The following is a 10,007-nucleotide window of genomic DNA, read 5'->3' as shown; positions in this document are numbered from 1 at the left end:
AATACTTGTATATGATCCCAAACCCCACCTTTTTTCTGCTCAGTGGTATCTGAAATACTGCTAATTGCTTGTCACTTCAAATATTAAATTAAGAATATTGTTCTTGGGGTTACACACTTATACAACCACTCTGGAAATCAGTCTAGTGGTTCCTTAGAAAATTGGACATAATATTATCTGACAATACAGCTATACCACTCCTGGGCATATACCCAAAAGATTCTCCAATATATAACAAGGTCACATGATCCACTATATTCATAGCAGCCTTCTTTATAATAGCCAGAAGCTGGAAAGAACCCAGATGCCCCTCAACAGAGGAATGGATACAGAAAATGTGGTACATTTACACAATGGAGTTTTACTCAGCTATTAAAAATAATGAACTCATGAAGTTCTTAGGCAAATTGATGGAAATATCACCTTGAGTGAGGTAACCCAATCACAAAAGAACACATATGGTATGCATTCACTGATAAGTGGATATTAGCCCAAATGCTCAGAATACCCAAAATATAATTCACAGACTATATGAAGCTCAAGGAGAAAAAAGACCGAAGTGTGGGTGCTTCAGTCCTTCTTAGAAAGGGGAGTAAAATACTCATGGGAGCAAATATGGAGACAAAGTGTGGAGCAGAGACTGAAGGAAAGGACATCCAGAGACTGTCCTACCTGGGGATCCATCCCATATACAAACCCAGACACTATTGTGGATACCGAGAAATGCTTGCTGACAAGGTCTCCTGAGAGGCTCTGCGAGAGCCTGACAAATGCAGTGGTGGATGCTCACAGCCAACCAGTGGACTGAGCAGGGAATTCCCAATAGGCTTCCCAATGGAGGAGTTAGAAAAAGGACTGAAGGAGCTGAAAGGGTTTGCAACTCCACAGGAAGAACATATCAACCAACCAGATCCCCCAGAGCTCCCAGGGACTAAACTACCAACCAAAGAGTACACATGGAGGGACCCATGGCTCCAGGTGTATATGTAGCAGAGGATGATCTTGTTGGGCATAACTGGGAGAAGAGGCTGTTGGTCCTGTGAAGGCTCTATGCCCCAGTGTAGGGGAATTCGAAAGCAGTAAGGCAGGAGTGGGTAGGTGGATCGGGGAACACCCTCATTGAAGCAGGGGAGGGGAATTGGGATAGGGGTTTTTGGGGAGGCTTGGAAAGGCGATAATATTTGAAATGCAAATAAAGAAAATATCCAATAAAAATAATAATTAAAAAAAGAATTTACATTCCAGAGCTTGTTACCACCTGCCTCTGGGTTAGATTCCCACCTTTATGTGATTTATAAATTTCCACTCTTTTCCCATAAGATGAAATTGTAGCCCAGTCATGTGACAGTGGAAAGAAGGCCATTAGATACCTGTGAGCACAAGTATATAAACGGGGTCAAACTTAGTTCACCACTCACATGCAGAAATAGGGTATGTGTGTACATGTGCATGTGTGTGCATGCACATAGCAATCCCCCTTTCCCCCTAGGATGTCACTCTAAGAGAACGATGACAGGACTTTGGCTGCTGAAGCATCAGGAGGAATAAATCTAAGTAGACTGAGGGGTTGAAAAGTGACAGAATGAAGACAGGTTGCCACTGTTCTCCTACCAAGAGACACTCACTGGTGATCGGCCTTTCAGGTTAATTGATGCTGTGGATAAATAAAGAAGCAAATAAAGAAACAGATAAACAAATAAGTAAAATCAAAACTAACAAACAAAATGTTCCTGGTAAGGAGAAGAAATTATTTACCATTTTCTTCATCCTGTTGACTCAGTGACTCTTACTATGGAATGTTTCTTTTTTTTTAATATATTTTTTTTTAGGTATTTTCCTCATTTACATTTCCAATGCTATCCCAAAAGTCCCCCATACCCTCCCCCCCACCCACTCCCACCACCCCTTCCCCTCTTTTTGGCCCTGGCGTTCCCCTGTACTGGGGCATATAAAGTTTACAAGTCCAATGGGCCTCTCTTTCCAGTGATGGCCGACTAGGCCATCTTTTGATACATATGCAGCTACTATGGAATGTTTCTAACTCTAGATCAGGAAATTAGTCTCACGCCCACCTAGTAAGAAAAAGCCCATCAAAAATGGAGCAAAACTCAGGAACAGATAGCTTCTAGAATTAGAAAACAAATTTTATTTCATAGAAAGACAGTTCTAGTGTGCACCAAGTATGATGCAATGCCGGTACCCACCCACTGGCCAGATATACTGTCCTGAGGGATTTCCTTGTGTTTCTTCCTCTGGCATTTTTTTATTCCTGACTATTTGGGGTGGCCCTTTTGTAAGTGTCACCTCATCCAGCTGTTACGATTTTTAATTTGCACTTGCCAGCTACTGATCCAATAGTTTCAAGATTCAGGGTAAAGAAGACAGAGATGTCCTGCTTCTGACTCTTAAGTTGTGATCTCTAGTCAATCCCGATTTTTTTTTTCCCAAGCCTGGCTTGTGTCACCTCTGCTCTGGAGTAGCACAGCGGAATTCTGTGTGTATTCAAATTACTATGCCTACACAAACCTCAATTATTTCTCTCTCTACTCAAGTTATTTATGCCTACAGAAACCTCAATCTATTTCTCTCTTTTCCCAATTTCACCCATCCCTTCCCTTCCATAAATATGTCACTGTGCGTTCATGCATGCATGTGAAATGTTTGCCTTGAAGAGCTTTTCTTTTTTCAAGATAAAAACTGTATTAGGATTTTAAACCAAGCAGGGTTTAGGGTCCTATCCTTAGGAAAAACAAGTTAATTGTTTAAATGGTTGACCATCTGGTTTTGATCCTAATGTTAGTACACTTGACACTCTGAGTAAAAAAAAGTTGTGGCTTTTTATTTTAGAAATACAGCTAAGGCTGGCTACTCACAGTTCTGCCTCTGGTATGGCTACCCAACTCAGAGATGAAGTGGTCTCAGCTGCATGCCTCCTGCCTGGCTTGCTGCAGTACAACACAGATGAAAAGTCAAGCACATGCGGACTTAGTATCTGAAGGCACAAAGCAGGGCACAGATTTAAAGTAGCCCCATTTCTCAAACATGGAGTGGTATGTGTTGCCATCTTCTGAAACATTCAATAGTAATATGCTAGTGAGTTTTCCGTCAGTAATGGGATATGTTTAAGGTACTAAGTGTAAAGATGGAAAATGGTGGTTTTGCATTCTCCACTATCTGAAATGTTTCATATGATATAGTCACTCCCGCATAGCCATCCACATATTTGCTTTTAGGCAGTAGCCCACATTCTGAATCTTTCCTTCAACCTACAGCATCTGCTAAAAATGGCCTTTGGCTATGGCCTGACATTAGACAGATATAGCTAGCTAGCTTATCAGAAAAATTAGTATGAATATCATATTCATATTTTAGGAACAGAAAGGTTTTTAGACTAGAATTTATTTCCTAGCCAACGAAATTTTGACTATAAGAAATTTGTGGGTGTTTTAGGTGATTTAAGGCTAATTGAACTTGTACTCCTGCTCTCTGATCTCTGTCTCATGCATACCAGGCTGGCCTCAAACTCACTGTGTGGCTGCAATTGGCCTTGAACTTATTCTCCTGATTCTCCTGCCTCAGCCTCCCAAATGCCTGCAGTTGCCCTTTCCTTAGTATAGCCCAGCAACTCCTTATACTCTAAGGTAGACTAGGCGGGCCTTATGGTGCTCTGGAGGATGTTATATGTAAATTGCCTTTGGTTTCTAACAGCCATTTTTTTTTTTAAATTAAGAAATGTTAGTAGGAAATTCAAATGTAGATTCATTATGAAGAAAAGGTGAAAGTGTTTAAATAAAAATCACAAAGATTGAACAATATGCCCATTTCATAATAGTAAGATGGGGAGAGCCCTTGTTTTCGCTGTAGTATTCTGGTCTTTTGGGTCCTTGAACTCGAATTCTCTTGTCCATGTCTCTCTGTTCCTGTTCCCTATTACCTAGGTAATAGGTACTTACCTTTTTTTTACTCTGTCCAAATAGTAAAACTTGAAGTTCTGATAGTTTAATATTCTCTTTTTTCCTTTTTAATTCAGCGTAGCAACCTCCTTGATAGACTGGAGAATGTTTAGGACATTTTGGTAATCTTTATGCTGTTATATCGTATTTAGACTCATCCTTAAATCCTAACATGGTGGAATGTCTCAGCAAAATCACATCATCTAGTAAGTGCAGATACTTTGGGTGTGAGTGAAAGTAAAAACAAACAAACAAACAAACAAACAATCAAAGAAACAACACCAGAGACTTCTTTTGATGTGTATGTAGAGTAGATTTGGATATCTGATTTATAGACTAAGCATACTTCTTTGGAATTTTTGTTAAAATTCTAAACAACAGGGGAATGCCAGGGCCAAGAAGTGGGAGTGGATGGGTAGGGGAGTGGTGGGGGGGAGGGTATGGGAGACTTTTGGGATAGCACTGGAAATGTAAATGAAGAAAATACCTAATAAAAAAATGCCTATCCAGAAAAAAAAGAAACTAAACAGTGTGTATAATATACTTGAATTCATGTAAAAACAAATTTCCATCAACTTAAAATCACTCTTTATCATTAAAATTATTTCTTAAATTGTATACCCATGTAAATCTTAATGACATGATTTAATAATAAAGAGCTATACTGGTTAACATGCTAAAGTCTTTTTGGTTTGTTTACTCATTTTCAGTTGTCAAAATAAATGTAATTGGAAACAGCTGCTTTCATTGCAGTCCTGACAACCTTTCACTTTCAACTCCAAAGAGGACATGATCTCATGCTGGGGATGTAGCTCAGCAGCAGGGTACCGCCTAATATGAGCAAGACCCTGGATTCCACCACTAGCCCTGAGAAAAGAAAGACAAGGAGACCGAAGGAACCCAAAACAGACACAGACACAAACACAGACACCCACACACTCACACACTTTCTCTCTTTCACACATACACACAGATACACACACACACACACACACACACACACACACACAGATACGCACACACACAGATACTCACACACACACAGATACACACACACACACAGATACACACACACACACACAGATACACACAGATACACACACACACACACACACACACACACTTTCTCTTTCACACAGGTGCATAGATACACCAGACACACACACATTTTCTCTGTGTTACACACAAACACATGTATGTATGTATGTATGTATGTATGTATGTATGTATGTATATGCATGTGTTTCCAAATTGCAGTTAAGTTAGAAGACAATTAAAGACAGAAAATAGTTATTTTAAATATGGTACCACAGTTGTATAGGAAGATGTTTTCTGTGCTTTCCCTTATTATTCACTGGTCTGCTTTATTTGGCTATTTAACATACATGGACAATCCTAGTATTCTGATTTGATTAAAATGTGTTAGGAGAGCAGTGAATTTCTTTTTTATAATTTTAATCTTCTCTTCAAGCTATACTTAAAGTTTTCATTTTCAAAACAGCTTCATATAATGATTTCTTGTTAGCAGGAAATTTAGTTTTCCTAGACTTTGGTAACTTTTGTGAGAAAATAAACAGATTAAGTTAAACCTTTTAGAATTAACTTATTCTGCTCAAACTCAATTAAGTTTGAAAATTAAGAAACTAGTATTTAAGTAAAGTAGAATAGCTAATTTTATTTTTTTGTTGGTGGGTTTAAACAACATCAACTTATTATCTCAGACAATCCGTGGGTAGGGAGTTCAGGAACAGCTTAGTTGTGTGGTTAAGGGTCAGGGCTCTCCTGAGCTTGTAATCAAAATAGCCCATGATGTCAGTCACTTGAAGGCAAGGGAAATCCACAATCCTCTGATAAGCTGGTGCTAAATGTTGGGGGACCTCACGTCCTTTCCTCTGACTCTCCCCATGAGTCAGTCCTGGCATCCTTATGCAGAGCATCTGGTTTCTATGTGTGGTACCCTGCTGTCCACAGCAGGAGTGACACTGTCTTTTTTTGATCTACTCTTGGAAGCGACATATCACTTTTCACGAATTCTGTGCCATACAGCCCAATCATATATGAAGTGGAAGAAGACTAAATGAGGTCACAGTTGTCAGGACCGGAGCATTTCTGCCAGGCATGCAGGCTGACTAAGAGGGAGTAAAGCAAGACAGAAGTGCTACCTTACTAACTAGCCGTTTAGATACAATGGGTAAGAGCGTGGCAAAATATAAGGTATCAGATTCTGGCATAAGTGGGAGACTTGATGAATTGCGCTCAATTTTTTTCATGTATATTTTTTGTGATGTTAGAGATTGAATCTGAAGTCTACACAAGCTAGGCAAGTACTATGTCATGGGGTTACGTTCTGTCCTCCAATTAATTTTTTTCTTTTTATTATTTATTTATTATGGAATAAAGTTATTTAGGGCATAAGGAGGGGAGTTGAGCGGGGGTAGTAGAGACAGAGAAAGACAGTGGGAAATAGGGGGAGAAAGGACAGAAGGGGAGGGGGAAGAGGTGAAGAGAGCAAGAGAGCAAGCTATTTTGTATTTTATTTTTCACAATTTCAATATATACATATGATGCATTTTGATCAAATTCACCCCTCATTCCTTGAGTCTTAGCTCCTTCCATACCTCCACCACTTTCTCTTCACAACTTCATGTGCTCTTTTAAAAGCCTGTTGGTTGCTCTGAGTGCCGCTGCTATGTCCAGGGAGGGAATCAGGGAAATCATGAACAACCTATTAAGGGCTTATCCTTGAGTCTCTCTAGTACCCAGTCTGGCCTTGACCCTCTGATATTTTTGCCTTAGTAACTTTTTATTTTAAATTTATCCCTACGATACTTCTAATTCACCTTAGCAGTTAAAAAAGAGTACTGCCTACTTTTGCTTCTTACAGTAAGGTTTGGCTAAGAGCAGAGGAAGAATCACAAGCCCCTAACAAGTATTTAAAACTCTGTGAGCTCTGATTACCCTATTCAGGCTAGGATTCCACTTCCATGCAAGCAATACCTCACACAGACAGGACTCATCGACTTTCTATGGCAATGTGGTACATCATGAAGTACACTGGACTGTGAACTGAAGGCTCATGCTGTGATCCCAACTTTGCTTTCTGGATTACTTTTCTGGGCTCTACTTTAAAAAAAAGCATGCTAATAAGAATGATCTGAATGGATTTCTGCTTTTATTCTTTCTGATTGTTTGGGATATTTAGAATGAAATTTATAATCAACCTCCCTGATATTACCCATACTGCCTTGATTAGTCATTTTTTTCAAGCTCCACCCTTTAATACTTCTACTCTCACCGACTGCACATGACTTTGAGAGCAAACCATAAGCCATAACAGAAAAAAATCAAAATACTCTAAAAGCAGGAGTGTATTGTCTTCTGAGTACCTTATTCACATCTTGACAGCATCTTTACCTACTGTGTTGTTACTGCTGCTCTTGTCACTGCTGTGATCATTGCTAACGTGAGACCCAGCTTCTTCGGTTTAATCTTTCCACTAATGATGAAATATGTCTCTTCAGGAATCCTACAGGCCTTCAGCATTAGATTAGGACTACTGAAACCTACTGAGCATACACAGGTTCTCAGTGTGACTATAGCCATTGTTGGATTATCTAGATCATAATGTGTCCTAATCAGCCTAATAAATCAGGTCTATTTCTCAAGAGACTACTACTAATATGCTCATTAAGAGTCTCTAAAAACTAAAATAAAAATTTATTTCCAGAATTTTTATCTTAAAAAAAACAAACAAGATTTTCTTTTGAAACAGGGCCCTCACTATGTAGATCTGGCTTATCTGATAGTCTCTCCATGTAGACCAGCCTGACCTTGAACTCATACAGTGAGTGTGTTCTGAGGGCCCAGTGTTCTTTTGTTAATCGTGTTACCCAAAAAATCTGTTGATAGTGTCATGAATGTAGGCTAAAGGAAGCCTGACCCCAGCTGGTTATGATTGGTAGTAAAGAAATGCTATACAGCCAATGGCTGGGCAGAGGGAGTCAGGGTAGGACCTTGAGATTTTCGTGGGCTAGGAACCAGGTGGGGGGGAAAAAGAGAGAGAGAGAGAGAGAGAGAGAGAGAGAGAGAGAGAGAGAGAGATCATGATTCCAGAGAGTAGGATGTAAGAGCTGCATGGCCAATGACCCCTTCCCTGATTGAGCCTGGGGTAGCAGGGGAAGGTTTAGGAGTGCCTAGCCTTTGAGCTAGCCATGGCATGTCAAAAATTAACTGGTGTGTGTGTGTGTGGGGGGGGGGTGTTTATTTTAAGCATTGGGCTAGTTCTGACCATTGCCTTACCTGGCTTACTGTCCCATGGGAACAGATAGAATGTGATACTGCCATCAGCATCTAGGACACCTCACGCAGCTTTAAAATGCTTTAAGTTTTAAGAATTTGAGTTTAACATCTCAAACTGATTTCCTAACCATATCCTTCTTCATGCTATGTTGGTGAATAACATGAAAAATTTCACATTTTGGCAATCTAGCCAGGGAAGAGGTAAGCTGACAGTAGATCATCAGCTCTCTTCTCTCCTCTCCTATACATCTAGTTTCCCAGTTTTCTTTCGAGCTCTGTAGCAAACTATCATCTGCAGCCTCTTCTTCCTCTCCATTCCCATCTCCAACATTCCACCTGATCTTTGGAGGAATTCTCTGGGAAGCCACCAGCCAAGCCTGCTAGAGAAGCGTGTAATCCAATGAAGCAGGAAGGCTAGCTTCAGATATTTACTCTCTCTTCTCCAAATTCAATCCCCAAGTCTCATCTCTAGCTCTGTAGGAATTCACTTGTTTGGCCTCTCCTCACTCTTTGTCCCTAGTCTTAAGGGGTTAAGCAGATCCTGATTTAACACTCTGCTTTCTTTTCTTTCATGAACCTTCTCCTCATCAGCATTCAAGTGTTAGCTCCCAATACCTACTAAGAAACACATTTTATTTGCTCAGAAACTCCAGCAGCTACACTTAACAGGATCCCAGCATTCCCCATTAGACAAAACACAACTACAACACCCTTTTAAGAGCCAGAGAGGGCAACACACACCAAGAAATGAAATACTCACCTAACACAGACACAACCACATATCAGTACCTAAAATTACAACTATCTCCAATTCAGATGCCTAGATACTAGGGTAAAAACACAATAACAGCCAGAATAGCATGTCTTCACTATAGTCCCCAAACCTATTACTGTACACCCTGAGAGTTGCAACATAACAACTACCAGACAAATACCTAAAAATAGACTTTATGAATATGATAGAGCTCCTTAAAGAGAAGATGAATAAACTTTTTTGTCTTTATTTATTTATTTATTTATTATGAGGTATTTTCTTCATTTACATTTCAAATACTATCCCCAAAGTCCCCCATACCCTTCCCCAACCCAACTACCCACCCACTCCCACATCTTGGCCCTGGTATTCTCCTGTACCGAGACATATAAAGATTGCAAGACCAAGGGGCCTCTCTTCCCAATGATGGCCGATTAGCCATCTTCTGATACATATGCAGCTAGAGACACAAACTCCGGGGGTACTGGTTAGTTCATATTGTTGTTCCACCTATAGGGTTGCAGACCCCTTTAGCTCCTTGGGTACTTTCTTTAGCTTCTCCATTGGGGGCCCTGTGTCCAATCCAATACCTGACTGTAAGCATCCAGGTCTGTGTTTTTCAGGCCCCGGCATAGCCTCCCAAGAGACAGCTATATAAGGGTTCTTTCAGGAAAATCTTGCTAGTGTATGCAATGGTGTCAGCTTTGGAGACTGATTATGGGGTGGATCCCCGGATATGGCAGTCTCTAGATGGTCCATCCTTTCGTCTCAGCTCCAAATTTTTTCTCTGTAAATCCTTCCATGGGTGTTTTGTTCCTAATTCTAAGAAGGGGCAAAGTGTCCACACTTTGGTCTTCGTTCTTCTTGAGTTTCATGTGTTTTGAGAATTGTATCCTGGGTATTCTAAGTATCTGGGCTAATATCCACTTATCAGTGAGTACATATTGTGTGAGTTCCTTTGTGATAGGGTTACCTCACTCAAGATGATGCCCTCCAGGTCC

At 40.2% G+C, this 10,007-nt stretch overlaps 1 non-coding gene across 1 annotated transcript; it reads left to right on the top strand.

The window, feature by feature from the left end:
* The first annotated feature begins 4,120 nt into the window (after positions 1-4,120).
* On the top strand, positions 4,121-4,188 carry LOC115032649. Its single transcript, XR_003838282.1, has one exon. It is a non-coding gene; the product is annotated as a small nucleolar RNA SNORD56 (small nucleolar RNA).
* Positions 4,189-10,007: the final 5,819 nt, after the last annotated feature.

The sequence above is a fragment of the Mus caroli genome, chromosome 11 (genome assembly GCF_900094665.2).
Source record: "Mus caroli chromosome 11, CAROLI_EIJ_v1.1, whole genome shotgun sequence".
NCBI classification, from domain to species: Eukaryota; Metazoa; Chordata; class Mammalia; order Rodentia; family Muridae; genus Mus; species Mus caroli.
Note: the sequence above shows the minus strand (reverse complement) of the source record. Positions and strands in the feature narration are given on the sequence as shown.